Consider the following 10000-nt stretch of genomic DNA (forward strand, 5'->3'; position numbering starts at 1 on the left):
TTCCTTCTTCTTCTCCTCTTCCACCCTCCTATTTCCTGTCCGTTCCTCTCTTCTTCTCTTCTCTTCTCTTCTTTCTTCTTCTCTTCTTCTTCTTCTTCTTCTCCTTCTCCTTCTTCTTCTTCTTCTTCTTCTTCTTCTTCTTCTTCTTCTTCTTCTTCTTCTTCTTCTTCTTCTTCTTCTTCTTCTTCTTCTTCTTCTTCTTCTTCTTCTCAGCCTGTATATCTGAATAAATAATAACCAAGAACCAAAGCAGGACAAGTTTTAGAGTTACAATATAATAATTCAATATTACAACCGTGGATACCACAAAATATTCCTATGATCCCCAAACCCACAGATATATTTTTCACACCCCTCGAGGTGTGACAAATGTCCGTCTAACCGAGCATCGAATACTTAACATTCCCAGTATCAATCATCCGTGGATACTTCAAACGCTACATTTAGTTTTAAGTTAATGTTACGAACACTCAGGGGACTCTTCGCAATACATCGCAATACCAAAAGCCCTTATAATTGAATGTTTTGAAGTCGTAATCCACACTTCAGTTTACAAAGATTTCATCGGCTAGAAATAAATCTAGGCAATAATTGAAGTGGCTGGTCCTCCGTCCTCCGCACCGGAGAATAATTGAACTATGCACACACAATTTAGGAGATTATGGAATCCCGGCTGCCCTCCTCTGGGACTCTAGCAAAAACATTCACGTGAGGTCAGTAGTGCGTGAAACTACTTTGATTGGCAAGGACACAACTTAACGATCTACACGCAGAGATTACTCAGAAGAGAAAAACAAATACATATTAAAAAGTAAAAAGTTTTAAAATAAAATTTTCTCATATTCTGATTGATTGTGTCTCTATATCAAAAACATTCTCAATGCTATAGATTTAGAAGAAATTGGCAGTTTTTGAATGTCTAGGTTTTGTATGCAAGATTGGCAAAAACTGTTACAGTTATTTTTACCGTGATCAGGCTACATACTCCAGATGTTACTTTGATTTTATCAGAAGTGAATGAATGCCTGGCAATAGATAGAGAGTAATATTGCAAGTGTCTGTGCGAAAACGATTCCTTAAAGACTACGTTTTTGATAGCGAAATTTGGTTCTGTAAGTCTGGGTGGAAGGAGGAGTGATACGTGTGGCAAAGAAATTGAGTATGATGTGAATCATTTGTATTATAGGTGATATCTAGATACTTAAAAATATTCTTAGTACGCACCCCAATTCCAATGTGTGAATTAATTATTTCTTAGAATATTTTCAATATATTTTTTTCTGACTCGAAATTGTCCAAAAATACATTTACCAGATATTTCGACATATGTACGTACAGAATGTCTCTTCCCCCCCCCCCCCCCCCCCCCCACCTGCCTGTTCACTGTTAGTTTTTTCTCATTTTCGACACGTTCGTAAAATCGATTGATTCCACGCTAATGGTATTTCGGTGACATTAAGCAATTTGGCGTGTTCAAAATAAAGAGGTGACTACAAGTGACTACGATACTGAGGATTACGTCCAAAAAATAAAACGTTAAATTTTTTAAAAAAAACACCTGAACTTTTCTACTGATTCCATAACGGGTAAGCATAGTCATGAATAAATATTATGCTGAAACGTATTTGACGAACTTGTCAAATGAGAGTGACCTTCCCTTTCTTGGGTGTCAACAATGTTAACACAGAATGGGAGTGTATATTCATGTTTTCGTCCAACCGAGTCATCAATCACATGATTTGTTGATGTCCAACGATTGGATATTTCTGAATAAATGTAAACACGCTGCTTTGTTTATGAAAGTTATAAACATACCCATGTGTCAAGCTGAAGAAATTGACCAATCGTGATATTGGTTAGTTCGAAAACTGTGAACACTTTTCACTGTGTGGGTCATTTTGAGCACATTTTGCAATGTGACCAATGATCCGAGCACATAGAAAGGTAATACAGATCAATCCCATTATCGGATGCGTCTTGCTTTTTTCGTCAACGCAAACCGACTTGTTTGCAATAGGAGCTTTAATTTTACGTCATTTGAAATTTGGCAAGGATCTGAAAAGGAGTTTTTGACAAGATAAGGGTCGTTCCATTTGAGTGATCACTGAGTTTTCTGACCAAAATATTATTTAACGTGTTTTGTTTTGTTTTTCAAAACACGGCAGAATACAAATGACAACTTTAATCTTAAAAGTTGTGAGCGAGGCATTTTGAATAATATATTGTCTGTTTGATTTCAAAGAACAAGACAGTTGCTTACTTCTCTCATTCATAAATATTTGTATTCTAGTCACACCACCCTATAATTATCTCTCTGGGTCTTCCTCTCAACATACACTGGGGCTAACAGTAATAAATCAGAGATTATCGAGGCCCCTTTCACACCTCCCCTAATTGAAGAGCATGGACATACGGTCAACACAATCTATACAGGTCTTAGGTCATGCACACCACCATTTACCAATGATTTCTACCCTGATATGAACACAAGGGATCAGGGCCGTAGTCTGAAGAATTAAAAAAGACATTTCAAAAATTTTGGACAAAAAACTCGTCCTTCAAATATCGATCTATCAAAATGGCCCGCATTTAAATTTTGTCAAAAACTCTCGAACCTAGGACTTCAAGGAAATCCCCGGTTTGAGAGTTTTTGACAAGATGAGGGTCATTTTAATCGATCGATTTTTCAAGGACGAGTTTGTGGCCAAAATTTTCAAAATGATTTTTTTCAGAATTGGGCAGATCAGTGGTGTTGATTTATTATTGACAAATCGCAGAGAGGACCGGCAGGCGATAGAGAGCTAATATGACCCCACTGAACCTTCGTACATTAAGAAGTCGGAAAGAACTAAGTTAAATAATGACAAAGCGAAACACTGTCACGTTACACACGTACGTCGTGTGTGGTAATTAGTAAATAAATATTTACATATAACCAGTGCATCTTAGAGGTTTCACTAAAGTATTCTGTTTCCTTTCCAATGCTCCATAAGAGACTACATAGAACCGAATTTCCGTTTTATTTAGTACAAGTCGACTGGTGAGTTCCCTTGTGCCCACGTTGCATAAAGTGAGGTACTATTCACTTCTGAGTCGAGTGAGGCAATGTGTGTAAAGTATCTTGCCAAGACATAACGTCATAATGCGGGCTTTGTAATCATTTTCACCCACTTCGTCAGTGGTCATACTCAATACAAAAAGTAATGATTATTGACCATCAGGTAAATTCTATGTAACGGGATATTGACACATTGGGGCTAGAAACGATTTTAACTGTAGAAGTACGAGTTGTGCAACCCATTTTTTTTGTCAAATGTTGACCTTATTCGTCAAACTATTTGAGCATCAGTCGTAGCTTTTCAGCCAGTTTAACCGGAAACTGCATTAATGGCGCAAAAATATTAGGTCTGCAAGCCTTCGTACTTTTATACTGTGATAAATAAATAGAAATATAATATATTACATGTTGGTATAGCCATTTTTATTGTTTGCACCGTGCTCATTGCGTTTTATGAGCTTCTTTTCTGTAATGTTCATTTTGACATGGTAAAAGACTGTCTACCGTTGTTTTGTTTTTTGTTTTGTTTTGTTTTGTTTGTTTGGTTGGTTGGTTGGTGGTTTTGTTGTTTGTTTTTTTTTTTTTTTTTTGTTGTTGTTGTTGTTGTTTTGTTTTTGTTTTTTGCTTTTTGTAAACACTCCTGAAGAGTACTTCATTATAATCGAATTCATAGTGCATAATATGCTCGCTTGGATACTCTGATCAAGGAAATTATTATTTCTAAAGATAGCTAGCTCGTCTTTTCCACTAACCAAAATGCCGAGGTTCGATACCCGGTCAAGAAAGGCTGATTTTTGGATATTTTTTAATGTGATTTTTTTTCTCCTTTGCATGACATTGTATTATGGAGATCTGAACAAGTTATGAAAGGTGCCCGACATAGCAAGAAAGAAAAATACAAGAAAAGAAAAAAAACATCCCAAAAATTCAGTCTACTATTTTTTTTCTTGCTTTCTCTTGCATCATACAATCTTGTTCAGCAGATCTTTATCTTACACCAGTGCCTGCTCCCTAAATTCTTAATTTGATATTTTTTTGAACATAATGGGGCAACTCAAATATGCGGCTATGTGGTCTTGTGGTATGACACTCGCTTTCGGATCGGAAGGTCCTGGGTTCGAGCCTCGCTTGGCGCATAGTTGAGTCCTTGGAAAAGGCTCTTTACTCACATTCTCTCACCGTACTCAGGTGTAAAATGAGTACCTGGCCATTAACAGCGTTGTCTCTATCCGAAAAAAAATTATAATATCGCCTTACAGGCGTCACGTCTTGTCCTAAATGTTAAATGTTGCTGTTGGACAGGGCCCTCTTGTAAAGCCCTTTGAGCACGTTTAGTGGATATTGTTCTATATAAACGCTCAATTTCAAAAATATAATCGTCCTTATCTTCTTGTGTTCAATGTATGCGTTGTTTGTATTTTTCTTTCTTGCTTTGTCTGGCACCGTTCATATACACGTGTTCAGACAGTGTAACAGGAGCCCTTTTCATTGAGGAAAGAATCACACCAAAGGCGGTGAAACCGATCTGCTCTTATTTATTGCAGATCTAATAACACAAATTGTTATATAGACTCACTGTTGTAGATAATGGAAATCATATTCTCAAATCAACACTAGCTAGGATTTCCGTTAGAAAATTGTTAAATCAAGCCCGTCATTGCATTTGGTTATCAGATCTGCAATTATATGCACATCGACTCAAACCAATCAAGAGGGATAAAATGATAATACAAGAGCCTCCATAAACGGGTGTCTCAACTGAATGTTACCCATCCGATAATCAACCAGTTAAATTAAATTTGTACGTTTGGGTTATATGCAGAATATTTACGACAATAAAGAATTTTTTTTCAATATGAATTGAATTTTTTAAATGAATATCCACAAATATCAGACTTCGGTTAAATGTATATGTTTTATCAGTGCTAAGAACTGCTGACCTTTGGACAAGAACAAACCAAGAACAAATGGATGTCCAGTTCAGACGCAGAAAGTGGAGATGGCCATACCCTGCGGAAAGAGCCCTGCAATATAACCAAGCAGGCTCTCGAATGGAACCCACAGGGCAAGAGGAAACGGGGTGGTCCAAAACAGACGTGGAGGAGAAGCCTTCACCAAGATTTGAGAGTCTCCAATCTTACCTGGAGTGAGGCAAAGGTCTGTGCCAAGGACAGAAGAAGATGGAAGAGTGCTGTTGAGGCCCTATATTCCGTCAGGAGCCAAGAGGCATAAGTCAGTCAGTCAGTCCAGAACTAAAAATTCATAATTTTGATCTTTTTAACTATAATTTGACATTTTAACATCTGATTGACCCCGACATAATGCCGTTTTGAGATGATGGGTCACATTTTAGAAAGATGAATTCAAATAGCCTCCGACATAATACCCTTTTGAGACGGTGGATAAAATTTAGTTTTGAGTCGAGAGAGAAAAGGGTCCTCACTTAGTTTCTCCATTTCAAATGTTATGACAATTTTTAACCCATCCAAGAATCGTAATCTTAAAAGGCTTTCTTTCGATTTAAATGTATGGATTCTCTCCCTTTACATCCATCTTTTAACGGATCGCATTATGATCCTTATAAAGACACACGACTGTGTAATATACCATTCGTTTTCCTTGGTTATTGGTTATGTCAATGAAAGATGGATAACATATTATGGTGCGACTGTATGGTCTTGTTGTATGCACTCGCCTTCGGATCGGAAGATCCAGGGTTCGAGTCAAGCTCTGAGCGGTGCAAAGCTGAGTCCTTGTAAAAGGCTCTTTACTCATTTTCTCACTCACTGTACCCAAGGGTAAAATGAGTACCTGGTCGTTAACAGCGTGGTCTCAGTCCAAACAAAATACCTTTAATATCGTCGAACAAGTGTTATGTCTTGGCCTACATGTTTAACGTTGCTGTTGGCTCAATCCTAGAGAGTCTTGCTACTTTTCAAAACTGAAAAAAAAAAGTATTAAAAATGAGCATGTGCATAGATAATTTTATTCAACTACCATTAATATGTAAAAACTAAAAATATTAACATTGATAATATGCCTATAATTTGTCTTAGAAAATAATAATTGTAATAAATACGCATGGAGGTAAAAGTAACCCCGGGTACACCACGGATATAGTCGGTGTTAGGGTTGAGTGAGTTAAGCATTTTATAGGCGCTTTACAACAATCTTAAATTAAATATCCAGGTGGTCAAACGCAGCTCCAAGAACTTGAATAGACCATAAATATGTAATATTATATCGGAATGATCTTGACAGGTTAACTCTCTCCTTACCAGCCATTTTCAGGATATTCCCCCAAAACTTCACACCCAATTAACACAAAAAGAGATTTTTTTTAATCACTCAAGCACAATAGCAGTAAAGTTCTTGCGATACATAATTTGTTTAACAAAACATGCTCTACAACACCCTGTTCATTTTCTATAAATTTTATGATATACAAGATAAATTTGATTTTTTTTTTAATGTTGGTTGTATCGTAACGAATGTGACGATTTTCCTATAGTTGGTAAGGAGAGGGTTAAAGTTGCATTTCAAGTTAACCAGTGATCCGCCCTACTCTGAATGACACGTATTTAAATACTTGATCAGAAAACTGGTCCTTCAAAAATCGATCGATTTAAATTACCCTTATCTTGACAACAACAAAAAACTCTCAAACCTGGGACCTCGCAAGTATTATCACCAGATTTATTTTTAAGTGCGTGCCTTTCCATTGTCTTGTACTGCAGTAAACGGGTTAAAATAATCAGAATTACGAAATTTAAATTGTTCGATGTTTATGAAACGATTCTCACTCTCCTCAACGAAGGGCTGGATTTGATTCAAATCTTATAAGTTAAGTTTAAATTTAAGTTGGGCCCATTTCATTTTAAGTTGTTGGGGGTAGGGTGTTTATCGTTGTGTTGTTATTCTGTTTTGTTTCTTGCTAATTTTGGGGTGGGGGGGGGGGGTTAATGTGTGAATGTGCGTTTTTGGTTTGTTTGTTTTGTTTATGTTTTGTTTTGTATTTGCAGTTGGGTGTATGTTTTTTTTTTTTAGTTTTTTTTTTTTTTTTTGTTGGTTTGTTTGTTGTTTTTTTTTTTTTAGTTTAATTTATTTTTCTGTCATTCATCCTTTTATTGACATTTTTATTTTTTGTTGTATCCAATTTTGCTTGTGTCTTTGGGGGGGGGGGGGGGGGGAGGAGGAATTGTTTTTATTTTGTTGTTGGATTTTGTTCTTTTTCATTGGAGATCACTCACAGCTGTTACATTTCTATTTCAGAGGCCAGTCTCTCCCAAACCAAGAACAGTTCAGAATGTCAAGTTGTCAATCACGGGAACGTATGGTAAGCAATGTTTGTCAGTAAATAGCCAAAACTTTAACTTTATTATAATGGCGAGAACTTATGATGATGATGATGATGATGATGATGATGATGATGATGATGATGATGATGATGATGATGATGATGATGATGATGATGATGATATAATAATAATAATAATCATATTAATGATAATGATGATGATGATATAATAATAATAATAATAATAATAATAATAATAATAATAATAATAATAATAATAATAATAATAATAATAATAATAATAATAATAATAATTATAATAATAATAATAATCCTTTCTTTAAAAAATATAGCCTTGTGGAGAACATTGTGCTTATTAATAAAAAAAAATTGATACGGCGCACAACTCTACTGAAAGATTTGAAAAATAGAAATGTATTTTTTACAGATAGATAAACAGATAACTTGATTTCCTTTTATAATTTAAAGTCAGTTTGAAAGTTCGTTAAGTCAAACAGATATCATAAAAAATTTACCGAAGACACTAACACCTCATGACCACACCCTCAACTCTATCTGTCCAGTAGAGTCCTTACTTCCGTTGTGTTGATTTAGCGGTGATCAGTGTTATGTAGTAGTGTGTTCTCATTGCGTGTATGTTTATGTGTGTGTGTGTGTGTGTGTGTGTGTGTGTGTGTGGTGTATACATATGTGTGTATGTGTGTTTTGGAATGTGGTTGCGTGGAAGAAAAAAAAAGAGGGGGGGGGGGGGGTCCATCAAGTAGAGAAATTCCTGAGCCAAAGGGGGGGGGGGGGGGGAGAGGGGGGGGTGTGTGTGTGTTTGCTAGGAACTGTCAGATTGGCATTTTTCAGCAAATCGTGGCATTCATAGTGATATAATTCACTTGATCACATGACGGTATTCGGATTTACAGAAATTTTAAACAAGTTTCATCGATTAACAACATCAACGAATATTACTGCTGATATTACTGTCGTTTTTATGCCATCGATGTGATAATTATTGCCCTGGGAAATATTTAGTTAAACGTTGTCGGCAAACTGTCAATTGGATCTGTCTAGCTTCTAGGCCGAACAAACCAAAAGTAGATAGATTCGGGGACATGATATTTTTTGCGTCCGCTTCAGATTTTCATTTCACCTCACATAAGTTAAGTAAAGGGAGACATTCCGAAAGCTTCTACATCCCCAGTATTCATTCAATTTGTATTTTCACCGTTGATCTTTTGTCAGGCGTTTATTTATTCAATTTGTCATCATATAAAGGCGTTTTAAAAACTCTAGAACAAACCTTGATAGATTTGTGAAAGTTTAAAATGTCCTAATTTGACCATTGTTTTGATTCTCGGCCCCCATTTTAATTTGTGAAGTATTGAAGGTAGTGCAAAGCACTCCCAAGTAAAGCGTGGTAAAGACTTGCGACTTATTGATATTGATATCTACTGACTGATAAACTAAAATCATGCTGAATAAAGCATGGCATCGACGACAAGCACATCGATTAAGATGTGCATCTAATCGTAATCAAGCTAATCAAGAAAATGATTCTGGCAATATCGAATGAAAATAGTTCTTTCCCCGCGAAATTGCGGGCTTTTTACTAGTAATAATAATAATAATAATAATAATAATAATAATAATAATAATAATAATAATAATAATAATAATAATAATAATAATAATAATAATAATAATAATGATAATCATAATAATAATAATAATAATAATAATAATAATAATAATAATAATAATAATAATAATAATAATAATAATAATAATAAATTAGAAGAAGACGAAGAAGAAGAAGAAGAAGAAAGAAGAAGAAGAAGAAGAAGAAGAAGAAGAAGAAGAAGAAGAAGAAGAAGAAGAAGAAGAAGAAGAAGAATGATAATGATGATGATGTTGATGATGATGATGATGATATGATGATGATGATGATGATGATGATGATGATGATGTTGATGATAGTAATAATAATAATAATAATAATAATAATAATAATAATAATAATAATAATAATAATAATAATAATAATAATAATAATAATAATAATAAATAGGGCACGCAGTATGTATTTAACGCACTTTAGGTTAATGCAAAGACGTCAGTCAGTCGCGTTTCAACTTTCAACCGATCAAAAAAGCATCAACCAAATCGATGCCAGCACCATCAGCCACGCCACGCCACGCCGGCCGTCAGTCTTCGTCACGTCTCGTGTCCTAGTCTAGGCCGACATGGTGTGACCTTCCGTTTGATGTGTCAGGTGCCTGATGGAGTGCCAGACTCCTTTAAATATTGATCGGCATTAGTGGGAGGATGTACAAAGAGGTGGGAGGAACAAAGAGGAGTAACCGTGTTTTTAAAGTCCGTGATTCTCTTTGATTAAAGATCAGTTTGTTTTTTTTTGTTTTTGTTTTGTTTTTTTGCGGGTTTTATTTTTTGGAGGGCGAGGGTTGGGTTGGTTTTTTTTACTGTGTTGTTGTTGTTGTTGTTGTTGTTGTTGATTTTGTTGTTGTTGCTGTTGCTGCTGTTGTTGCTTGTTGTTGTTGCTGTTGTGTTGTTGTTGTCATTATTGTTATTGTTGTTGTAGCTGTTGTTGTTGTCGTTGTTGTTATTGTTGTTGT

General features: G+C 35.4%; 1 protein-coding gene across 1 annotated transcript in view; it reads left to right on the plus strand.

Annotated features, from left to right (window-relative positions):
• Window positions 1-10000, plus strand: part of LOC144966284 (uncharacterized) — a 32312-nt gene that overhangs the window by 9943 nt on the left and 12369 nt on the right. The gene's annotated exons all lie outside the window — the stretch shown is intronic.

The sequence above is a fragment of the Berghia stephanieae genome, chromosome 2, assembly GCF_034508935.2.
Source record: "Berghia stephanieae isolate SIO BIC M18660-M18661 chromosome 2, UCSD_Bste_1.3, whole genome shotgun sequence".
Classification (NCBI taxonomy): Eukaryota; Metazoa; Mollusca; class Gastropoda; order Nudibranchia; family Aeolidiidae; genus Berghia; species Berghia stephanieae.